Source organism: Cotesia glomerata, linkage group LG1 (genome assembly GCF_020080835.1).
Source record: "Cotesia glomerata isolate CgM1 linkage group LG1, MPM_Cglom_v2.3, whole genome shotgun sequence".
Lineage (NCBI taxonomy): Eukaryota > Metazoa > Arthropoda > Insecta > Hymenoptera > Braconidae > Cotesia > Cotesia glomerata.
In genome coordinates this window covers 29754525-29780453 of record NC_058158.1, presented here as the reverse complement: position 1 = coordinate 29780453, position 25929 = coordinate 29754525, and the positions used below count along the sequence as shown (strand labels likewise).

The following is a 25929-nucleotide window of genomic DNA, read 5'->3' as shown; positions in this document are numbered from 1 at the left end:
AACTAACGAACATTTAAATCCTTTGACAAAAAATTTTCAGATATTACCCGGGGGATTGAAATTATTATTTTAATAGAATAGAGACGAATGTTAAGCAAGAGGCAGTAATAAATTTTTTATCAAATTATTAAGGTAGTACTACCGGTTTTAGAATTTGCGTTCAGAATTTAATGAAATTTGGCATATTGGTACTTTATAATATCATAATTAAGCAGTAAAATTTTTGAAAGCCTGGCGAGTCCTGAAAAAAAAATATTAATATTTACATATTTTTGCCTTTACCATTGATCCTTATGGAAAATCAAAGACTTTATTTTATTTCACAAAACTGGACGTTCAGATTCTTATGAAAATTAAGACAACGAGAGAAAATAACATCTAGAACATATTTAATAATAATCAGTATGGTTTCCGAGAATATGAGAATATTTATTAATAAAAAACATTCAAAATTTATCTCTGTCTCTCTTTCTCCAACGTGATTTAGTATAGGGAAATCTACTACGTTCATCAAATAAGGTTAGGTTTTGGGATTTGACTCTTATGGTAACGGTAGTACTACCTTAAGACTGATAAAAATTTATAAAATATATTTAAGGGTGATTCTCTGTAAGGTCGTCTTAAATCTGTACAAAATTGTCCGACCAGATTATTTTTGATTTTATTAGAAAAAAAATTAACAAGGGCTACAAAACTATCAGCTTCATCATAATAAATAAACAGCCGAATTAATTTTCGCTTTTTCGATATTTGTGTGTCTTTTGCCATGTAACATGACAGGGGACTGTTGCCAGGGGACTGTTTTTTTGTTATCAAATTGAGAAAAATCAAGCAAACTATTTCAATGCATTCAACTTTTCAAGTTCTCAATGAATGTTTACATTAATTAGAATAATTTTAAGACATGGATCCAATTTTATAATTAAATTATAAATAAAAATAGTTGCCAGGGGACTGAGTTTTCAAGTGGCCCAGACACATATTTCCAGCACAAACGGTGCTTTGACACTAAATAAAATGGCGATAAAGCACTAACAATCTTATGGTTATTAATTCAAGGCTAGTTAGGTCCTTATAAACCTTTCAAAACGTAGAATAACTCGCTGGATTTTTTTTTTTGACTTTGAACTTCTGGCAGGGGACTGTTCTTAAAATGCCTGGGACAAACTTTGGTTTAATGAATTTAATGAAACAAATTAATTTTCGGTACTTTTTATTGAAGAAGATTGTTAGTTAACTAATTAAGTTTATAAACATTATGGACCAAATTATATATTATGGACGAATAACTTAAAATTTAATCTTAAAGTTTTAATTTTGGAAGTGGGACAGCCCAGGGGACTGTTATTTCGGTGGTTTACGAATTTATAGCAAAAAAAACCAAAATTTGTTTCATTTTAATTTTCAATGCTCCAAATAGAAATGTTTTTTTACTTTCATAATAAATTTTTTTTAGTAACAAAATAACAATTTTTCTAATAAAAAAATGCCTGGGACAGCAAAAAACATCTTTACAGAGAATCACCCTTAAATTCATACACAGAAAAAACTAAATTATGAAATTTGCTCAAATTTGGTTACTTTTTAGTGTTTCAAATACTCCATCGGATTTCGGGGTGGCGTAACATTGAATATTATGGAATATAACGTGAAAAAGTATAAAAATCACAGCGTTTATGATTTAATATTGAAAAAAACGATTTGTAGCAGTTGCTGTAGTAAATAACGACTCTCACTCTTTAAAAATTGTTTCAAACAGTAAAAAGCGGTAAATCAATAATTAATATAGTTTAGTTTTTATCGTTACGTTTAAAATTAAATATTTTACCTTGTAAATGTTCATCTTAAATATTTTCGACATTTACATACTTTTTGTTACTGCTTGAAATAGTATTTTTTATTTCATATAATTATTGAATTGCATTATTTGAATAATAAATATCATAAATTAACTATTAATCTTACGATTTTACTGTTTGAAATAGAATTTATTATTAATTGATTACTATTAATTATAAATCCCTTATTACATAATAAGTAATACGTTATTAGTAAGAAGGGATTAATAGTATTATAACTATAATAAGTATAGTTTAGTTTTTTTTCATATACCTATTATATAGATTTATCAGTTATTTGATTTCTGATTAGTTAACTGAATTAATAATCAAGAAAATAAGATAATTTTGTGACGACCCTATTTTTATTTTACAAATAATTTTTATTTGTAATATAAGTTCTATTATTATTTTATTTCTATTATAATACTATTCTTATTTGCCGTGTAGCGCGACCAACGAAGGGTTAAAAGATAATTCGACTCATCTATAGCGTATTTTAGCAGTTGTGTAGGAATGTAGAGACAGATAAAGAGAGAGAAGTTATTTTTCGATACAAGTGCGAGGCAAGTTAACTAAATTATAAAATACCAGAAATCGTATAGTATGCGCCCTCTGCATGTTGCTTGAAAATTCAACTTTCGCGGTTGATATGACAAAAATGCGATAACCATACCAAATAAATTAGTCTAAAAAATTCGATAAAAGAATGCAAATTCCCCTGATGCATTTCTAAGCAAACTCAAGTGAAATTTGATGTATAAGAAACACTTGAGCATTCTCTGGCATTTCAATTTTAACGGTACTTTGTTTCCCGTCAAAACAATAAAAAAACGATTTCAGCATCACCTGGTGTATTGATTTATTTTATTATATTTTTTAAACTTCCATTTTCATTCCTCTGTTGAATTTTTTTCACCTGAAACGTTAGGAATAAAAGACGCAGGCTTAACTAGATCAGAGCCAATACATAAGCCGGAGTTATCTCGTCTCTTCTCATTTCACTTTGTCTGGTTTCTTTAGTGATTCTCGGTGGAATTCACGCTACTATAATGCAATTTCGTTTGCGGATACACTGACGAAAAGGGACAACTACAACCTATAACCACCACTACATGACAAAATCATGGTACATGTATATAATACACCAGCGATAGCAAAAACACAAGAACATTAACTTTGAGATCAAGTTAGTGCCGGTCACAAGTTACCGCGCCACATACAATACCTTCTACCTTCTACCTACTACCTATTTTCTTATATACTCAGACGTTATAAAGCACCGAAAGACCTCTTCGACCATTTTTTACGCTACCTACCGTATATAAAACGACGTCTGTTTATTTTTGACTTTTTCCCTTTTTCCTTTATTTTCACGTTATTATTGTATGATATTATATTTTATTATAACACTCGGTCTCGGTAGAATCACAGATTTCGCTCAAGATATATTGGACGACAGGTGCAATCATTTTTCCCTGCATTTTTCTCTGTACAAGACCATCGAAAAAAGTTGTACAGAAGACCATGATATCGATAAGAATAATGTTCACATCCTGCCAACTCCGTTATAAATTTATTATATTTATCATCTTTTCAATTTGACTTATACCACATATTATACATAACACATATTACATACAAGCTACCACTAAGCTACAAATGTTTCATATGTCCGTCGTTTGTTTGAATTATTTTAATAACCATTCAAAATTTAACGGCGTGTTCGTTAAACGTCACGCGTTACATCAGAATTAAAATGCATAATCTACCTGGAAATTTACATTTTAATGTGAACCGCACATTTATAACGCACCGCTGTAACCATTATGCTATATAGTTACTCAGTTACCCTCAACTTTAAATAAGTTTTTATATATTGTTTTTTATTTTTGTATTCATTATTCAAATTTATATTTACACTCCAAAAATTCTCAATAGTCGAAAAATTTTTCACTTAATATTTAGATTTAGGTTCATAGAAATTGGCTTTATCCTAATTTAAATAATTTTGATGAAAAATTCTTAACATTCATTAATAATTTCATTGTTGAAATTATTAATAAAATCGTATTAAAAAATCGCGATTTATAGATTTGTGTTTTTTAAAAATGAAATAAAAATATTCTAGCTTAGAAAAGTAAAAATTTCTTTCGATTTCTAAACTGGAATACTTCCTTATTTAACTCGACATTCAAAATAATTTTTATCACAAAAATGATCGGATATTCGTCTAAGAATATGATATATTAAGCATATGTGTTCGATTACAATAAAGTAAATAAATATATCTTATTATTATTCCATAGTTCATTACTTTAAAATCGAACAAAGCGTTTATCTAGTTTTTAAAAATTTTTTCTTATTTTATTAGAATTTAGGTCATTTATAACTTGAAAATAAATTTTTTGGAATTGAAAAAAGTGGTCACTTCTGCTTATGGTAAAAATATATAAAGAATATTTAAATAGTAGCTTCCAGCCAAATAAACAAATAAAAAAGATTAAAAAGTTAATATCAACAATAAACATCATTAAACTTTTTTTTCGGTGAATAAAGTTGGGGTAGTAAGGAAGAAAAGTAAGAGCTTAGGAAAAAGCGAGTCCGTCTGGGTAAACGCAAGGTATGTATATTGGAATACACAGCGAAGTATAAATAGAGTGTACTTAATGAGGATATAGCTTGCGCGTTGTTTCTAAGCTTAAATTCAAGATGTACTTCTAAGTAGTGCGCTCCAACGAATCCCATTTTAGATAAGTATTACCACTATCCTCATCAGCCACTTTTCTTCCATCCAACCGACCGTGGTGTATCGTCTCTCCTTCTCTTTTTCTGGCTCAGCAAAGCTTGCATTTCTGGATACACGTCCGAGTACTCAAAAACTTTTTACCCATCTCTTATCCTCTATCCCCGTTTTTCACTCGCCAGTGAAAAATAATCCGCGGTGATAGCAGGAAGACGCGGAATAGAAATAAGTACGTGGAGTTGAAAATACATTTCACATTCTTCACTCTCAATTCTATATTACACATTATACATTCTCCATGGTATTCTCAATTCTACATTACAAATTTTTTAAAGTCATCGACAAACTCAGCTACTAGTTTATATTACCAAACAGTTGTAATTTATTTTGAATTTTTTGTCTGCAGTAAAAAAAATTCCCAGTTCATTCGAGTCACATTTTTTTCTACTTTCCCATCCAATCGCTACTAGATGATGATACAGTACACCAAGAGACAGTTTCTCATTCACTTGCTATTACTCCTGAGGGAAAATCGTGGTTCTATGTATATAAATGTATACACACCTTTGTGCAGTATGAAGTATTGAGTATTGAGCTAGTGTGAACCTCAGGAAATCGAACTATCCGTCGCTCATACAGAACACATTCTCACAAACTTCTCTACGATTCATCAAAGTTAAAAACTGTGTGTGTCAGAGCTGGAAAAAATTTTAAATTAAAGAAAAACAAGTAAAATGTGAAAATTACATGAGAGATGTAATATCAGAGATGGATAAATTTTAGTAATATAAATTTTTAATTTGTATCGTCATGTTTTATGGAGGGAAATTTAATGGGTGAAGCAAATAAATGAACTCTTTGATTTTTGATTCGTATTTTATATTAATTAACAATTATTCACCATTATATAACGGGAATATTATGCATCAAAGTTAGTGAATAGTTTTTAACTTTGAGTTATTATGACATTTTTGTGGAAAGTTTTTATAATTAAATATATTTTAATTATGTCAAAGTGAAGCTCCACTTTTTCTTTGTCATAAAAAGTTTATAAATATTGAAAAATTCGTAAATCTTTCAATCGTTAACTAAAGGTCAAAATTTATAAATTTCTGAAGATTCATAAACAATGTTTTTAATGAATAAATTAAAATCACATTTTTTTTATTCACGTCATTGTGGTTTTGAGAATTTTTTTCTTTGGGTCGAAGGGAGATTTAAAAAAAAATTATGTTTTTCATTATTTGGTTCTGTAGAGCCAAAAGAGAATATAATTAGCGATTCTACTTTCTACTTTAAAATTCAAAACTTCGACGTAAAAATAAACCGAATGAAAAAAAAAAAAAAAATAAAAACTGTCAACAATTCAATTTTTCTGCTTAAAAATCGATGAAGCGCCACTTCGACTTATATATAAGGTTATTATATGATGGTTATTATAATAACCATCATAATTTAAAAATGCAAGTGAACTGAAATCAAACGTGTGAGTTTTTATCGCATGCTAAATAGACTCTTTAGTTTATACTCGATCTCAAAGTTATGTAATAACCGTGTGAGTAATTTCAAGAATTCTATGTAGCCATAATGAAAGGTTAAATTCAGATGATTAGCGATGTAGAGTACTGGACGATGGATGATATGACCTGGTATTTGAATGTCTAAAACACGGACAGAGTACAGTATGTCTGGAATATAATTTCAGGATAGAGTGAGCTGATGGTGAATGTGAATGTAGATTATAGCAGGTTCAGGAAACATGAAACATCATTACGTGATTGGGCAACTTGTATCCGTACACATCGTTCATTCGTTAATCCCAAAGCAATTGGTAACCCTTCATATTCCGTAAATCCTCGGGGGTTAATACTGAAGTTATACTAAGAAGTTAAATCCTAAAGTCTGTTAACAAAATAAACTTGTGTACTTTGCGGCTTATGGATTATATGTATATATAAACTAGTTGTATTAAAAGTTACTTTATTTATCGCTTATTCTATGTTGCACTAAATAATTTATATTATTTCATTTTAATTTAACTAAGTAGATGTTGAGAAAAGCGGAAGTAGCCAAAAGTTTATACCTAACTGCTATTATTCTTCATTTGTAATTTGAAGAAAAATAAAAAAATAGGTGTTCTGAACAGAACAGAAGAGAAATGTTGGAATAAAATTCAGTTGGCATTTAGCCTGAACTATCTGGAAAAGTGAAAAGCTTTGAAAGAAGATTCTTCTCTTACTTTGACTCTATTTTCACTGGTGGTTTTTAACTTTTTGTAGTTAAGTAAATTCTTAGGAAATTTCACCTCTGTCGTAATATAATAAGAATAAGTCTTAATATTCTTTTTTTTTTACTTTAACAATTTAGTGAAAATTTTCATAATCTTATTTTTATTGTCATTGCTATTCCTATCGTTATTGCTATTCCTTAGGTGAGGGTAGCGACGGAAATTCTCAACTATTAAATGGATGTCAAGTGAGATAAACTGTGAGATGTAGAATAAAAATCTTCACATTTCCGAGATCTAAGGATAATGGATATACGCCAAGATAGTTTTGGTTATATAGGATAAGGATGAAAAGTAAACTCTTGGCGTCGCGGATGTGTGTCTCGCGTGGTGTCCTGAGCAACGACTTGCTTCCGGTTAAGATACCACTCACCCACGCTCACTGATTCCCCTGAAATATTTACTCTACACACATTTAGAGCCATACATCTATATACATAAGTACCACATATAAACACATGTATACATATTATCTGGTGCACTCGAGAAACAAAATCGTTAAAAATAAAAGCTACCGGATATTACCGATAAAGTGATTGTCCTGAGCCAAGTAATCGTGTGCCAAATTTATTCTATGCCTTACATTTTTAAACTTGTGATTTAATGGATAACCTACTATTTTTCTTAAATGTCCTATTTCTTAATGCTCATACATTTCCTCGGATTTTTATTTTTTGCTTCTTCTGAAATTTAGTAGTATACAGAAAGAATTTGTGGTGACATTTTGTTTACATAAAGCTATGATGAAAAAAAGTAATGATAGATATTATAAATTATAATCTGATGCTCGAAAAATTAGTTGTTATGAAATTAAATTTCATTAAACTTTAATCAAAAGACATCTAATTATTCTTAAGATTTTTTTCATAAATTATTATAAAGAAAATAAAAAAGTAAAAAAATCTACTCATAAAAGTTTTAAAAACTATAAGGAAAATACTGGTAGGTGCTGGAGGATATTTGAAATACTTGGGATATTTGAGATATTGGAGCGAAAATTAAAAATATTTTATTTAAATATTTTACTCAGCAAGTATTATAAAACCTACTTTAATATATTCAATGCAAAAATTAACTTGATTTAAGAGATAAATTCGAAACCAAAAAATTTAATTTTGAAGAGTTTCATTGTTTTGAATCAAGACAAATAATTCTCGAATCATGTAAAATTTACTTGAATCAAGACAAATTTATCAAATCAAAAATTTTTTTGCTTGATTCAAAATAATCGAACTTTTTAAATAAAATGATTCTTAAACTGAGAAATTTATCTCGATTTGAATAAAATTTACATTACTTCGACTTTTTTTTTTGTCAGTGTACTATACTATACTTATACTGTACTATACTTCAAATCTTTCATTTCGTTTCTATTTGTAGCAATAATGGCCATTTGTCATTTATATATATTGAAAATATCCTCCAATAATGATTATTACCCGAGGGTATTTTATAATTTTTAGCATGCTTTTCTTGAACAAATTTATTCGACATAAATTAATTATAAATAACTAAAGATAACAAATGATAAACTGAAATAACAGCGAATGTTTAATTTCAAAACTGCCAATGTAAAGTACTATTAATTATACTAAACACTCAATTAAACATTTACTGCGCACTGAAACAACAAAAAAGTACTCAATGTTTGTAATTCCATGTAATGTTTAACCAAAAAGCTCCGTCTTCGTTCTGTGGAATGCGATTAAAATTCAACCCAGCACATTGTCACCCCAAAAAACCAGAATTTATTTTCAATTAAATACATATAGAATACGAGAGTAAAAACCATTTGATTTAGCCGTAGGGTGAAAAACTATTACGCACACCAATTATATGTATTGAATTTGATCAAGATATAAAATCAGTTAATGGAACTGGACTTGTAATTGAAAAACAAAAAACAACGAGCGAAAAGTGATTTTAAAAGTCCTCGACATGACAGAAATATAATGTACAACGGAAATGGATTTATGTCATAGTTCTTCAATTTAAAGAATCGAGTGTTGATGTTTTTCAGTATTATCGACAACCGATGTCCATTATTTTCCATACCGTCCATCTATACCAAGTTAATTTTATTTATTTACTTTTTTATTTTTTCCTGCACGTATTTTCTGCATTCCAGGCTCCCGCACATACATGTATATTCCATACGTTTTCGCACATATATGTATTATATCGGGAAAATCCGGTAATCGAAATCAACAGTTCATTAAAATTCATCGCCACCGATTTATCGAGTATGCAATTAAAATTTTCATTATCAACATCACACACTAATAAAAACGCTAGACTTTCAACTAATGAATGCTGATTAATTAAAAAGCGTGTTATTGTTGCGAAAAGTATGCTCCACATTGGCAGTTAATAGGATTGTAACATAACAATAACAAGACCAGTCATAGTCCCATGAGTAAAATCCGATGGTTTTAACGTCATCGAATCTCTCTCGAGTATCACACATGATAGTTCTCAATCCATTCGTGCGTTTGGTTTTGTTCCAACATTACACACACCTTCATACATTACACAAGTAGTTTGTAAATTGAATCGAATTTACTCATTCGTCGAAATATCCAGTCTTTGTCAGTGACAATACGATGCCTGTGTAATGGGTGTAATGATGTTTTATAAGCAGATTAATGATCTTGTTTTTACTACTCAATAGAGAGTTCAGTACCGTACAGTGCTGCTATGCAAAATATAGAATGTATTTTGCACACTGTATACTGTCTGAATGATTTATGCCCAACGAAGCATTAATGTACGTGTTATTATTGTTCATGATTTGATCGACAGGATACCACTGATTTTCTACTTCCCTTTTGGTTAGATTTACCTTTCTCTCCTGTGTACTGCTGATGCTGATAGTACCAGATTTCATTTGATCACCTCGTTCTAATTGAGCCGAAACGTGCTTTATTAGCTGTGAAAAAATTTTCTGATAAGGCCATATCAGGCTATACTTAGGAATAAAAATATTATTTTTTTTTTCTAGATATGTGTTCGTCAAGGAACATGTCGTATTAAACAAAAATTAGTTTATCAGTTGACTAAACTAAAAACCAAAGTCAAATAAGCTCTTTCGGAGAGTCAAAATTATGATTTGTATTTTATGACAATGTCTCAAACTTAACTCTCTTATAAAGAGAGAAATGAGCGATCATGCGCCCTCTGTCGAAGTGTTTTAACACTATTTTAATCGAAAAATTATTTATGGGCATATTGAGTCATATCAAGCTAATGCAGGGCATAAGAACAAATTCTTGAATCAAATAAAATTTATTTAAATCAAGAAAAATTCTCAGTTTAATTATTTTTCCATTTCAATCAAGGCGATGAAGGTATTCGAAATGATTTTTTTGTTTCAAGAATTTTTCTCTCTGTGTAAATATCTTAATATGGCCTGATATAGCCTGTTTTCATATTGGGTCATAAATGGCCATAAAAATTTTCTTCATGGATAATTGTTTTAATTATCATCCGAAACTTCTTAAATCGAACACTAAGAGTTTTTTCGTACAATGAAAATTGTTTCAATGAAAGCAAGTGAGCATCTGCAGTTCAATACGTCCCAGATTCTAATTTACATTATCTGTGGAGCGATATTCTTTTTATAAACTTCTGTTTTATTTTCTGCGGTTACTGCAAATTTATTCAAAATTCAAGCACTTGACTGTCGGCAGTTCGGTTAAGTACGAGCCATTAAGAATTTTATCAGTGTAGTTGTAATTACAGTATCATTGCTTCGGGATTGAGAGCAACGTCTAGTTCTTTTTTTCTCGATTACTGTATACAGTAATTTATTTTTTAAAAATAGAACTTTAAAAGGATTATGCGATGAATTACTAAAAAAGTAAAATGTGTTCGTATAAATTTAATAACTAAATTATTTTTCCCGAGTTGAATTACTCAAGCTTTCTATCAATGTATTTTGTAAGTTTATTAATGAGAAATGATTAAATTTTTTTTTAATTGGCTAGATAAAACTTTTGAAAATGGTACAGTGAAAATATTTTATGGATTCATTGTGATCCTTACAGTAGCAAAGCTAATTTATCTTCATTAAGCAAAGTCAATCTCATAAACACGCTGCTAAATTGCAAATCTAGTTTCGAAATAACTGAATTATCCACACTGTTGATCTGACATGACATTAATATTATACTAATTAAGTTATATTACTTTGAAAGGAAAGTTATAAAAGTACTTAACTTTTTATAACTAAATCCTAATTTCTTTTTATTTGTCCCTTGTTTTTGCGACTTCAATGAATTTCAGTAAAAACGAACACGGATAATTCCTTCAATGCACAGTTTGATAATAGAATGAAAGTACATAAATAAATTATAATAATCAAATTCCTTGAATTATTCAAAACAAAGTTATATACTATCGACAGATTTTCGTAAAATCGAAAGCGCGGACAGTTTTCAGTTAATTATAAGTTAATAATTGATAAACTAAACACCGTGAGTATTGGATTACAATTCTTAATTAAAAAAAAAAAAAAGTTGGACGGCAACAAAACACACAACAGTGACTTCATCTTAAATTAGCTCTTGTACTTCTATTCGCAGTTAGCTTAGTTATAGTAGTGCACAATCATAGCTCGAAGCTGTGTCAAGAGACTGAAACTTACATTAACCAATTTCGCCTCGAGGAAACTTCTTTCGCAATTTCGTAAACTCTGCTCGAGCTCCCAGTTTCCCTACATCAATCCCCCAAGACAATACAACGATGTACAAAGTGTAACAAAAACATCTGGATTGATTACTGAAAAAAAGTAACTCACTCTTGACGCTTTTAGACTTTGAAATTAAATGGATCGATCAACTAATGTTATCTCATCTAAATTTTAAATTACGTCGTTAATCAGATTCAGTTGATTACTGTTAATTATGCATTTACATTTAATACATAATTTAAATTAATTTATTGTTATTATTATTATTATTATTATTATTATTATTATTATTATTATTATTATTATTTTTAGGATAGATAATGGGAGAATAGGGAAATATAATCGATTAATGTCTTTTAAAATAATGTATGATAAAGTATAATATTGCTTATAACGTACAGGTCATCGTGATTGTGGAATACCTGTCTATTGTCGAGTCTCATATTTACGTGATAATGATAAATTAAACTTGATATCTGGTTGTGAACCGTTTAAATAGAACTTTCAACATAATATTGATAACTATACACTCACATGTAGAAATATTCATATTCAGAACAAATGATTTTCATTGAAGTTTAGTCAAATATACAATTCCATCAGTGTATTTATGAGTATTGTGTTAAAACAAATAGTTTATTATGTCAAAGTATGATGAAGTATGTGGAACAACTCATGCATCGATCAATCCATAACAAACTTTTCTCCTGTTTATATTATGTTTATTAAGCTTGATAATGTTTATGAACTATTAACCGTATGTACACCCATAATGTCAATTTTAAATACAATATATCATTGTAAATTCGAATATTACACAGAAAAAAAGAAGAATTTGATCTAAATAAGATTTATTTGTGTCAAAGATATAATATATGCGAGCAAAAACAGTTTCACTGTAAAAAAAATCGCGCCAAGTCCACGTTCATAAGACTATTAAGAAAAAAAAATTTTATTTCTTTACAAAAAGATATAAAATAAAAAATTAAAAAATCCAAGTAACCGGTATGGTTGTATATGATTTTCGAAAATTAAAAAAAATTTTTTTGTAAATTTAAAAATTAAAAGAAACAATTTTGGAACGTATTTAGTGTGCGTGGTTACAAAATATTTCACTTTTTATGAAATTCCTAAAATTTATCTACTAGGACTTTTAAAAAAAATTAAAGTACACAATCATGCACACCAAGTACGTTCCAAAATTGTTTCTTTTAATTTTTAAATTGACAAAAAAATTTTTTTAATTTTCGAAAATCATATACAACCATATCGGTTACTTGGATTTTTTAATTTTTTATTTTATATCTTTTTGTAAAGAAATAAAATTTTTTTTTCTTAATAGTCTTATGAACGTGGACTTGGCGCGATTTTTTTTACAGTGAAACTGTTTTTGCTCGGATTTCAGTATTTTTTGTAATTATAATAAAAATTGACAATTTTAATTTAATACATTTCTGGTGGCAAACTATGCCCTTTAAGCTATAGTTCATGTAAAAGTTATTTTAGCGCCGCCTGGCGTATGTAATTGTAAACTGTTAAATGTCTTTTTTCACTGTAGTTTTCCATCTATTATAAGATTAGCGTGCATTCTTATATTATTTAGTCTCTGGCCGTCCGCTTTTTACATAAAAAAAAAGTTAAAATCTAAAAATATGGGTCGCTATAGTTTGTGCTAATTATTTTTAATAATTTTAAATAGAGATTATAAAGATAATTGATAATAATCAAGTAATACGTGTAATAAAAAGCATGAACTACTATTATAAAATATCATATAAAAAAAAAAATCAAAATAAATTTGAAAAAAAATTTGTAACCTATCTATCGAGTCTGTTGATTTTGATATGGCCAAATAAATATTTATTTGTGGTAAATATATAATATATTTAAGCGATTTAGTTGCGTAAAATAAATAGTTTATTCATGGTAAAGATATGGTTTATTTGTGGTAAATAAATCATAGTTGACGACAATAATAAATTAATTCTAAAAAATTATTTTTTGAAAATTGCATTTTTAATTTTTTAAAATTTCTACATGTCAATTTTTTTTTTTTAATTTTTTTTGTCATAATTTATTTGTTAACAAAAGTTCTGAAAATTATTAAATATCTGCTAAATTAATTTCATCAATTTTCAGAAATTATTATGGCTTTAAAATGAAAAAAAAAATATTATCTTTTATGCTTTTAGTTGAATAATGAGATATTTTCCGTGTCTTCTATTGAATGAAAGTGTTAATTGTAGGTTAAGGATAATTTAGATTTGTTTTCGTAAAATATAATATTTTAAACAACTTACCATATAGGTTAGGTATGACTTTTTCGAATCCCCAATTAATGAATAGTTATTAATCAATATTATTTATGCAAACACTATTATATATGCAAATAAACTATTAATGGAAAAAAACTCTCATTAGCGATGCAATTAAAATGTTGTAAAACAAAAAATATGAAAACAAATGTAATCATAATTTAGTTAAGAATTTAACAAAAACAATAGTTTTTTTTTATGATTCGATAATAATAATTCATTATTTTGAAATTTATAAAGAAACTAATACAAACAATCTCCGTCAAACTTAAACTTTCAATCACGAGTTGTAAAATCAATAACTTAACAATTGATTCAAAGTTATTGTCTTTAATTTGAGCTGGCATTTAGTTGAATTTCTTGATTTATTATGTTTTTTCCATTTTCAGTCTAATTTTTTTTTTCACACAATAGTTGGTATTTTTATCATTAAAATACTTACATCAAAAATTGTAATCGACTTACTTTTATTATTAAAAGAATCAACACACGAGAAAAAAGTTTTTCTTAAAGTTGATCTAAAATTTGAAACCAACAACTACCAATTTTCTTTTAGACGCCGATAAGAAAAAACGGCTAAATAAAAAAAGACGTTGAAAATTACTACCGTCTAGTTTTTCCCGTAAGTATAAGAAACTTTCAGAATAAGTTGATGGAGAAATAGGATAGTAAAAAGGAGTATAAAGTTTTGTATAAAGTAAACGTTATTACCGAGTAAAATAATATTAATAGGAAATTTTTCACTCCAGTGTCTAGAGTTAATTTCTTAGGAGTGACTTCCAATGTTTTCCCGTGACCTCGTCGATCCTCAGCTCCGGGAAGACACTTGAGCTTGTATTGAGTAAGTCGGTCATATTACACCATTTTAGCAGCATTAACTTTCCACGAGGCAACAACGATAGCGATAACGGAGGAAATGATTAAATTGCATAGCTAAAAAGTTAATTTTTTTTACCAATTATCTGTTTATTTTTCGATTGAGTTACAAAGCAACTTTTGACTAATGGAATTTATCGATCACCAGTTTACAGTTTAGAAATTTTTCAATAATTGAGAATGCTGTCTTTTTTTCTGTCAAAGTAAAAGCAGTAAATTGATCTGTTGAATATTTAACTATTTCTCGGTGTGGAATTCAGAGATAGTTTTTATCGGAAATAATTTAATTAAATTTTTATCGCCTGACGAAGCAAATTCGTGTTACGACGTTTGATAGCGGCAATTAGTCTTACAAATAGGAAACATTCTCAATATTTACCCTAGAACTCAAACTCCATGATACAGAGTATCATGGAAGCGGAAAGGAAATGCTTGCAGTTGCTAATTACTTCCTCCCGTGATGAAGAGTACACCTACCTCCCAAAATACATAGCCATCATCAGTCTTAGTAGTGATGTATTATAAATCATAACTAAGCAAAATTTTGTTAATTTGTTCCGGTGTAATTGAAATCAAAGTTTGTATTCGAATTTTATTTTTAAATTGATTAATTACCTTAATTGGTTGGTTGTTTGCTGCAGATAAATCTTTAACTCCATAAATATATTTGAAAATTGGACATTATTTTGGTTTCGAACTATGAAAAATATCAGGATTTAAATAATTCATCTGCTTTTACAGTAATTGAACTGTACTTGAATTTGTTAATCTATTTGTAAATTCCAATACGTCGAAATTGGTTTAAATTGTAAATACGACAATATAAAAGTTAATTAAATTTCGTAGGTGCAGTTAATTGCAATGAAAAAACTCAATCAAATTAAAACATTTCCTACAATTAATTTTAATTAAATAATGAAATCTTTGACTCGGAAAAACAATTGCATTCCGAGGGTACTCCGACGCAGCCTCGAAACTCAATTTTATTTTTATTTTTGGTGTCTTCGCAATTGTTAAAAAAAAAACTTAAATGGATTTTAATGGTAAAATTTTTATTGAAATATTTTAGAAGAATAATTAAATTTCAATAATAAAGACGATTATTTTATAATCATTTATAAAATTATTAACTATAATGTTTAGATTATGATTTTTTAAAAACATGAATTTTTGAGAAACAAAGTTACGTCAGAGTACCCTCGATATGGTATCAGGAGTTTTTAGTCGTGAAAATTAAAAAAAATAAAACAAAACAATGACGAATGAAAAAAAATTTACTTTGGGTAACTGTATTTTCAAATAAACTTCAGTTAACTTTTAGCAATAGAAAATGGAAAATTAACAACTGAAATAGATTTTTTTCTGTTAGTGTAACAATATTTTTCATTTATGACCGGATACCAATTTCGTGTTTATGATTGGACCAAAAAACACTCAGTTTTTAATCAATTTTTAAAAATGAGTTAATCAAGGTGTGTAACTACTTTGGTACATAGTTTTTCTGATAAAAAATCTACCAAAATTTATAATAATTTTATAATTTTTAAATCGATGTTGAAAATTATTCGAAAACATAACTTATTATCTTGGATGAATAAACTCGGAAAACAAGTTAAGTGATATCATTAAATAAATAATAAAATTTTAGGCAGAAAAATAAGATCCTTGTAATAAAAACTCGTTTTTTATTGATAAAATTGCAAAAATAAAATTTAATTGCCTCGAATATCACAAGCTGAGATTTCTTTAATAAATCTCAGCATACAATTTATTCATGGAGAATGTACTTCTACCTGAAAGCTTATATTCAAGTATATGAATTAAAAATCTCAAGTACCATCATAACAATTCGGATATAAATGTTTGAAGGTCTCAGCGCTAAAAAGAGTTTTAATTAATAGTTGAAAAGATGAAAAGACATACTGTGCAATTTTTCTAAAGATTCAAGCATATCATATTGCCTGTTCGGCTAATATTAATAAAATAGTAGCTCATTACCAAACTTTTCACTTAAATAATAACTATAATAATGGCAATGAGGAATAGAAATAAAAGTACGTAAATCTCTTCAGCTATAAGCTGAAGCACTTAGTTACTTCAAAGCTATTAGTATTTTTCCATTTTAATCAGTTGAATATTCCATCGCATCGAAGAGAATAATTCTTAATGCCGATAATAGCTGTTGAATGTTTAAAGATGAGAATTTATGAAGTAGTTTTATTATTTTTTTATTTTATGGAATAACTTATTAATTATAGGAATTGAAAATATCGTTCGAGAAATAATGAAGACTTAATTAATATTTTAGTTGAAAAGTTCATGAAAAATTTAAGCTGAAAGAATGTTCGAAGCAGCTCTGATATGAGAAGCGCGTAAAATCTTGACAGTGGCTGTCGATCGCCGAAGAATTTCTGATGATGGGTTCAAAGCACTCTGTGAAAAAGCATTCGGCTAAAAAAAAAAATAAAAAATATTAAAAAAAAAGCTTGTTATTTGATCGGGAAAAGTTTTTATGAAACTCATTTGTTAATTTAATTTTGTATGTGAAGATTTTTTTACAATAACTATACTTCTATTTTCTTACATTACATCGCCTAACAAGATCATACTGAACACGGGAATCACAAGCATGAACACATGTAATATGACTGAAAAGAATAAGTTCTTAGTATTTTTATCCTCGAATACTCTTGCACTCTTTGATATTCGACTCTTCACACATCAATGTTTTAACGGCACGTCTCACAGATGAAAAAACTTTTTATAGGACGTATGTATATTCCGCTGAAGTTTAAGCTGACATGAAAATTGTTTACGATCAATATTTCTTTATTGGTTCGCTTATTTTTTTCATCAACGTTTATATTTTTTATTTCTTAAAACAGTTTTTATTGACGAAATAGTATAGTTTATTTAATACTTTTTGCACTGATGATTTTAAACTGAAAAATATTGTTAAAGTTAGACAATAAATCCTGGAAGAAAGCTCCGAGTTTTGTAACAATGCTGGGTCAGCAGCTACTCTCGAGATTTTTTAGGAAACGAATCTCTGGTTAAAAGTCGCTTTCGGACGTGCAAGTGTCAACTTTTAATGTTACTTATTAACAAACTTCCAAAGTTTATCGAGTATTATTGAATGTTATGGCACTTTAACTGTTTAATGATATCGAGCTTTAAGATTAATGCTTTTTTGAATTACGCTCAAAGTAATTGTTCTTTTTAACTTCAACAAATCTTTTTTCAGTTTATTTTTAACAAATTAACCAAAAATAATTTATCACTATTTAAAAATGCTTTTATGCGTTCAAGTAATTGAAATAAATAAAACTTTTTAAGGTTCAATCAATAAATTTTTTATTAAAATAAAAAGCATTTTTTCGATTTTGTGAAAAATAAAAAATCAATTTACGCAGACGGATATTAAAATAAAATAATAGAATTTTAGCAATAAGGGGTTGTTGGGTAGTCGTTATCGTAGCGATTCAATTTTCTGAACCGCAATCTTGAAGATTTGTCGGCACCTAAAAGCTTTAAGGATAAGTCGTCTGTGTAGTTTTGAGATGCTTGAAATTTATCAATTTGGAGCGAATTGGACACGTGACAAAATCGTATTGTCTAACGAACTGTGCTGTAAAGTGTTAGCAAAATAGTGTGTATCTTTTATATATACTATGAGTGGGTACTTTTCTTCAACTAAACGTCTCGACTGACTAACGAAGGGACTTGTACGTCAACGGAAATTGTTACCGGAGCTTCACTTCGCTATTTTTTCTTTTATCTTTTTAACGTTTTTCATCTTCTTGTCTGCCAAACCAATGTCATTTCACGTTCGTCGCGTCTGTTCAATCTTATCATTTTTTTATTTTTATCATAGAAGTAAATTTAACTCGGAGTCGGAGCTCCTGTCAAATCGACTTTGATTCAATACGCCAATTTCGAATCGCCAACTCGACTACTTTTTTACTGCTCAAATTAAGCTTAAGATTTTTCACCTGTGACATAATAATTTTCATGTGCGACTTACCTCGATTTTACGTGTCGAAATATCATCACAGCAGTGACAGACAAAATATAAATTTATGTATTATTTTATATTCTCATTTTATATCAACATCTACATCAAATAGTTGAGTTTTATTCAACGTTAAAAATCAGCGTTATATTCTGATGTTATTTAAATATTTGAACAATTTATTAATTTTTGAATCACGTATTGCTTTATCAGTTTCGCACATTTTTACATTTTTAAAAAATGTGAACATGCCGAGGGTATGTCAGAAATTTTTTAATTTTTTTATACTTTTTAAAATATCAAGATGCATCGGTCATTAAAAGTGGAAATTAATTAACTCCTTCAAGTGCGAAATAATTGCCATTAAAAGTGACATTTTTCGTGCTAACACGATATAAAAGGAAAGAGAGAAAACGCACATTTTTTTTTTATGTTTCTGCATTGAAGTAAAATTTTTATAAAAAACTAATATTCAATAAAATGCTAAATTCATAATTACTCAAAATAAATTTGATAAGTCCTGACCACATTCTTTTTTTTTTTTAATTATTAAAAAACTAGTATATTAAACAAAAAAGATCATGAACAAAGTGAAAGAGTTTTAAGAAATAAAGCAGTGGTATGCTATGATCATAATTATACTTGAAAATGGCGTTTCTTGAATTAAAAAATCCATTTTTTGGAAAAAAAAATTCAGATGAATCATGAAGGAACTTCATCCGTACAGTTTTTTCAAATTTATATCACTGATAGACTTCATCATCTACTAATAAAGTCAATTCTTCTATAAGAAAATTTTTTTTTTAATTAATACCCCCATGAAAAAAAATTATATGTCGAAATACATAAAAAATATATTTTAAATATATTAAATATCTATAAAAAATATATAATTATCTATAAAATATGTATAGTAAATAGGCATATCAAGCTAGCAGTGGCAGAGCCCATCTTGGTCGGTCATTATTATTGATTTCTCGGAATCTAAACAAGCAACAATATTCTAAATAGAGCAACTAATTAGCAACAAATTTAGCACCACAAATAAATTTTGTTGCTTGAATAATAAGTTAATGCCTGATGGACGAGTCCATGCTAGCTTGATAGACCTTAGTAAATATATTTTTAATAACTAACTTTTGGCCGATTTCCATATAAATTTTATATATTTCAAATATATTTTATTTATATATATTTAAAATATATTTTTTTTATATTTTTGGCTATGTATTTTAAGATATATTTTGAATATATCTAAAATATATTTAAAATATATATGAAAATCGGCCAAATATTAGTTATTAAAAATATATTTACTATACATATTTTTTATATATTTATATATTTTTTAAAGATTTTTAATATATTTAAAATACATTTTTTATATATTTCGATATATTTTTTTTATTTTTTTTTTTCATGGGAGTAACTTGTATAACTAAAACGTTTCCTACAAAAAATATGTCAATAAATTTCTCATTTCTTCAACTATAAAGTGCGTGTATATTTGTGTTCACCAAACTTTTTTCTTTATTAGTTCCATCCACATTCAAAAATGTACGATCAAGAAATTCAACGAAAAAACAAATAAAAAAAAAACTTATTGCGAAAAGTTTATCGTGAAACATTTTAAGCATAAACATTTACACGATAAACTACAAGATGTATAACGCGGGCTTACTACTAACTTTATCAATGTTTTGCTCCGCTAAAACTTTTCATAAGCAGCACTATAAAAACAAACAATTAATTTCAGATAAATTTATATTCACGAATGTATTAAAAGTTATATTTAACTATAATAAACACTAAAAAAAGTAAGATTGGTTATCGAAAAGCAGCAAACGGTTCTTATCTCCTTGACATCTCGAGAGGTGCGCAAGAGCAAGTTAGAGACCACGAACAAGAGTCGGGGTTGAAACTGGAAGCTAGGACAAGGAAGAATGGAGGCAAGGAGGTATAAAGTTGGTCCGATCGTTGACGCGAATGCGTTCGTTGGTTTTATTCCTGGGAGACTGAGCCACTTCTCAAACTTTTACTTCTTTCCCCGCAAACATTATTTTTTTTTTTTATTTTTTTTTTATTTTTATTTATTTTCATTCTCTCCTATCACTCTGTTTGCCAACGGAAAAGTTTATGTGGGTGTTCAGAGCTTTAGTCCAAGAGCCATCGAGTTTAAATCCCCCGAGTAGATCAGGTTTCTTACACAGTTTTGTGCACTGTAAACTGTACAGTGTTCCTGTGACGGTGTGCAGGAGCTAAATTTTTCTAGGGCTCTCATCAAACTTCTGAAAGTAATGAGTCCTCAAAAGATAAATAAAAGCCAAAGTTTCCGCATTTTATTCGGTAACCGCTTTCTGCTCTCCGCTTTTAAGTACAGAGCATTATTAGAGCTAATTAATCCAGTAGAATCGTGAAACCGAATATAATGTACAGTTTACTCCCTTTACGGTTATTCTGGATGAGGGTGGCGATATTACAGTCATTAACAGCTCACAAGTAAGCTCCTGGCATTAAATTATTATTAACCACGTAATTGAGAATGCAATTTATATTTTACATTGAAATTTTCAGGATTGTAAGCGTTTTATCATTTACTAGGGCAAAAGTTTCGTCAGTGAATTCTGAATTTTGCTGGATATGGAGGATTATTATCATCTCTCGAGAATTATACAAGCTATCCTACTATGAAGGTATTTGATCCTATCAGAGATCTATCTGCCCGGTTATATTCTCATCCTCTGTATATACCTATATTGAGTGCTGTGAGTATAGAAGTGATAAAGAGATAAATTCTGCCTGAGAGACTGGTGAAAACCCTCGGGATTACTCCAGACACTGATAGATTTTATTGAAAAATTAACTTCATTAGTTACACCTATGTTTTTTAAGTACCTTCCAATCGATAATGCCATTTTGTTCTTTATATAACGGATTAATAAATCCAATCATTTTTTATTCTATATTAGCAATCTTTACCCCAGTAATTTGAAGTTCTATTAACTTTTACTTTGAAAGTTGAGCTCTATGTACTGACAAATTGTTTAGTTTATTGCTTCAGAAAGTTAGGGGAGATGGTATTGTTAATTTGTTGGATTAAATAAACGAAAATTGAGCAGCGAAAATTGTTTGGACAAATCTTTGAATTAAAAACTAGAAACTTTCATTAAAATCAAATATCAATATTGAAAGTTTCTAACGTTTAAATTCTCAAAGTTGAAATCAATAAAAGTTGTCTCTCAAGGTCAGGTTGATAAAATTTGAAAGGTTAGTTCTCCAAGTCTATTTTCACAAGTTCAACCGCTTCGAGTTTTTGTGAATAATTATTATTGATTGAATTTGTAAGCAAATAACCGACAGGAAAAAAGAAATAATAGCTTTTGTGAATGAAAACCTAGAGTAGTTGAATGAATAAATTAGCAAAATATTATTTAACATGAAGATTATTTGATCAAGATGTTAAAAGTTTAGTTGAACGTTATAAAAAGTTTAATACGACAGCAACACAGAGCTGACATTAGTAATACACTTGTCATTCGTACAAATCTTTCGGTGTCGCTCGCAGTTACATCAACTCATTCATTTTAAACAGAAACAACATTCAACAATAGCACCAACATCTACTGCACTATGATAAAACAACAACATGATTCGGTGAGATATAGTGTAGCACCTTCGCTTTGAATTATTCACTGACAGTCAACGAAAAGTTGTACGCAACACAAGTTACACTGTGACAAGTTAAACCTCCTTATTTAATCACTTTGCATTTGTAAAACGCATTGAAGCACGTTATGTCAATGACAATGTCGGTGCTCAACCTCAAAAATGTTTGCATTTAAATTAAGAGGTAGAAAAATATTTCTATATAAATAATAATCGAGTCAAACAAATTAAATCAAGGTGTATTATTCTGTTCGATAAAACAAACTTTGTCGAAGCAATTATCGACAAGATTATCCTATCGATCCTTGCTGGACGCTGAGTACATTCAATGTTCCATTAAATTTGTAAATACAATCTTGTAGAATCTTGTTAAGTAAAGTTAGGTTACCTGTATACATAGTTACCATCAATTGAAGACTGATACTTTAAGTTAGAACTGTTTTCTCAACAGATTAACTTTCCATTATGACACTCGAGGGTCAAACGAAGGTTCTGTCAAAAAATTTTTCAAAAAATTCAATTTTTAACTCACTCTCTACATTATGAAGAAATTTAACAATGACAATCGATTTTTTGATCTTCAGACGAGAACAAAGCGTGGAATGGTAATTTATTCTTTAACCGCATTGAAGTTGTCTACTTAGAAATAATGTTTTAAAAGTGTACAGGCGTGGCTATTGATTTAAAATACGAGATACTAGTTCGGGTTACTGATATTGCTGTAAATCTCGGTTGATATCTATAGAGGAGGATTTTTTGGAGAATAAATTGTACAAAGGGAGGGCTCAGTAGAACTGATGTAAAGAACAGCTGAATTTTTGTATACTACAGTAAATAGTGCAATCGAGGGCAAACCTGATATATGGTAGCATACGGTACTGTCGTAATATCTCGAAAATTAAATTTATACACCAGTGATGCTGATAGAAGCATACCTTGCTCGGTGGTAGTGACGATGCTGGAATGAGGGACTGAAAACAGGAACACGAGTCTATAGAGAAAGTGGCTTCTACTGTACTTAGATCATCTAGGTCATAGCTTTCAATTCAATTTACATCCACTTGTAGTCATATAAAATGATGATCAGGAGATTTGAACAACCGCGCGATTGCAAACAGTTCAGGACGGTTCAGGGGATCACTCAATGGTGCACTATAGAAATAGAGATCACATCTTGGGTTATATCTTGGTCCCGTGTCTGGGTATTTATTTTATTGCATCCCAGCAAATATGCTGGCTCTAAATTGCTACCGGCGAGCCAGTCAGCAAACTTGAATCTACAAACATCAAGGATCAATAGCCGTGAGCCACTATATACATCTCAAAAGCTACGTTTAAGTATTCTCTTTCAATAACCCCCCTAACTTATGGACTTTTAGTACACTACTCCGTCGGCTTCATGTTATTTCTACGGTCCGGTATATTTCTATCAGTGTTTATGTGTGAGTGTCTGCATATGTGTTTGTTAGTATTTGGATGTTTTGCTGTTTATTTTTCGTTGTTTATCTTTCGACATTGTTAGTGGATGAATTCATTGTGAATTTTATATAGTAGCTCGGAGTCCAAAAAAATTTTATTATTTTAAAGGACTATACACATTTAAAATGATTAAAACTCGATTATTTTTACTTCATTTTTATTATTTACATATATTATACATTTTCTTTTGAAACTGCGTTATCAAAGTCAATGAGTGAGATTTTTTTAAAACATCTGAATCGATCAATCTCTAACTTTTACAAAATTTTTAAAAATCGATGAATCCAGTAAAAATTGTCGTCGTGCTCACTTTTTTTTTATAAAATCTCTCGGAGACCGTCTACAGGAGATAAAAAAAAAAAAAAAAAAAAAAAAACTTATTAATAAAGTTCAAAGTAACCACTATGTATCAATCTTAATATTAATCAATCGAAAATCGGTTTCAGAAAAAATAATTAGAAAGTTCCTTTGAATGAACTTTCTTTATTTTTTTTATAATTATAATTAACTTCTCAGCTAATAATTCAAGCTGCTCAAACTTCAAAAGCCTTTCAACTCTTTTTGATCTGATATTCAACTGATTTTTTTTTCTCTTCAGAAATGAGTTCTATTTCTCAATGTATGCATACTCTCACCATTTTTTCCTTTATTACTGAAGTAAGAAAACTAGCTAGAATCAAAGCTCACATTATTTGAAATCAATCAGCAGAGGATAAATTTTATATTAGCATTTACTTATACAGTGGAGTGTAATATCATTTTATTGATTGAAGCTGAAAAATAAGAAAGAAAGAGCAAAGTTTTCTTAAGGCTACTTCGACGGTTGACTTCCTTCAATTGGTGTGACGCTACACGGTGATCTCGCCGTGTGAGAGAAAATATTTTTCCGACAGTCGATGCTATCGATTTTGCACCGGTAGACGTATAGTAATAGTAACGGTAACAGTAATCTAGTATATGTAGAAGTCGAACAGTAGCAATAGTGGAATAGGAGAATAGTACTCGTCGAGGAAGGAATATGAACTCGTTGGGAAGTGAACTCACGACTGGACTTGCACACGTCCAAAGTTCTTCCTACACGTTTTCCTACATTCCCGATGATAACGTTGCGGTCCAATTTCGGTTACGTGCACTAGTTTCAAAGCAAAGACACCTATAGGTACATCTATATAAGTATCTGTGTAAATTTTGTGTATATGTATATATGTATCAGTTAGCTTATCATACATGATTATAATCCCTGATTGCAGTTGCGTACTTGTTATCAGTTTTAGTAAATTAAGAGTAACTCGCTTCGGTTAAGTTTAACTCAATCGAAAAGCCATATCAGAAAGTTTAATCTGTTGATATGTATATTATTCATAAACTTGACGCTTCGCTAATGCCACAACGCGATTTAAAAGTAAATATTCCAGTGGGTTTCAAGTTTAGAGTTAGTAACTTAAGAGGTAGAAGAAAAGTTTTTTTTTGATTTCAAAATAAAAACAAGGAAAATTATATAATGCAAGAGAACTGTGTGGCTTTAGTAAAGCTGGAAAGTATTTGGGTAATACAACGTAGGTAATATTTTTCAGGTAATCCGGAAAATAAACCAGCTAAAGTGATTACTCTTTAGCTTGTGAAAGCAAAAAGCAAATAAGAGAATGAAAAACAGTGAATAATCTTGAAAAATGTAAAGCTGTGTTTTTTTAGTTTGCCAGACTTTTAAAATAAAGCAGATAAAAATGTGGATAAGAGTATGAACAACATGAACTACAAAATAATTCGCACTGCTCTAGTGATGTCGAACTGTTAGAAATCTCATCACTTTTATTCCTTGAGAGTTTGATCTACCTTTCCCGAGTATTACTACAACTAGGAGTACAACTACTACTCTCAATTCCAGCGTCTCGAGGATTTTCCCTTTTTATATTCCTCCTCATTCCTCCCTTGCCAAACCATGAAAGCTCCGCGATTCCAAGTGAATACCATCATTTCCATTCGCATTCAACTAAAGTGCACGCAAATGGAACAATCCAGC

The 25929-nt window shown here is 29.0% G+C and overlaps 1 protein-coding gene across 1 annotated transcript in view; it reads left to right on the top strand.

Annotated features, from left to right (window-relative positions):
* The window catches only part of LOC123258506 (disks large 1 tumor suppressor protein), a 308892-nt gene that overhangs the window by 111675 nt on the left and 171288 nt on the right, over nt 1-25929 (top strand). The window lies entirely within an intron of this gene.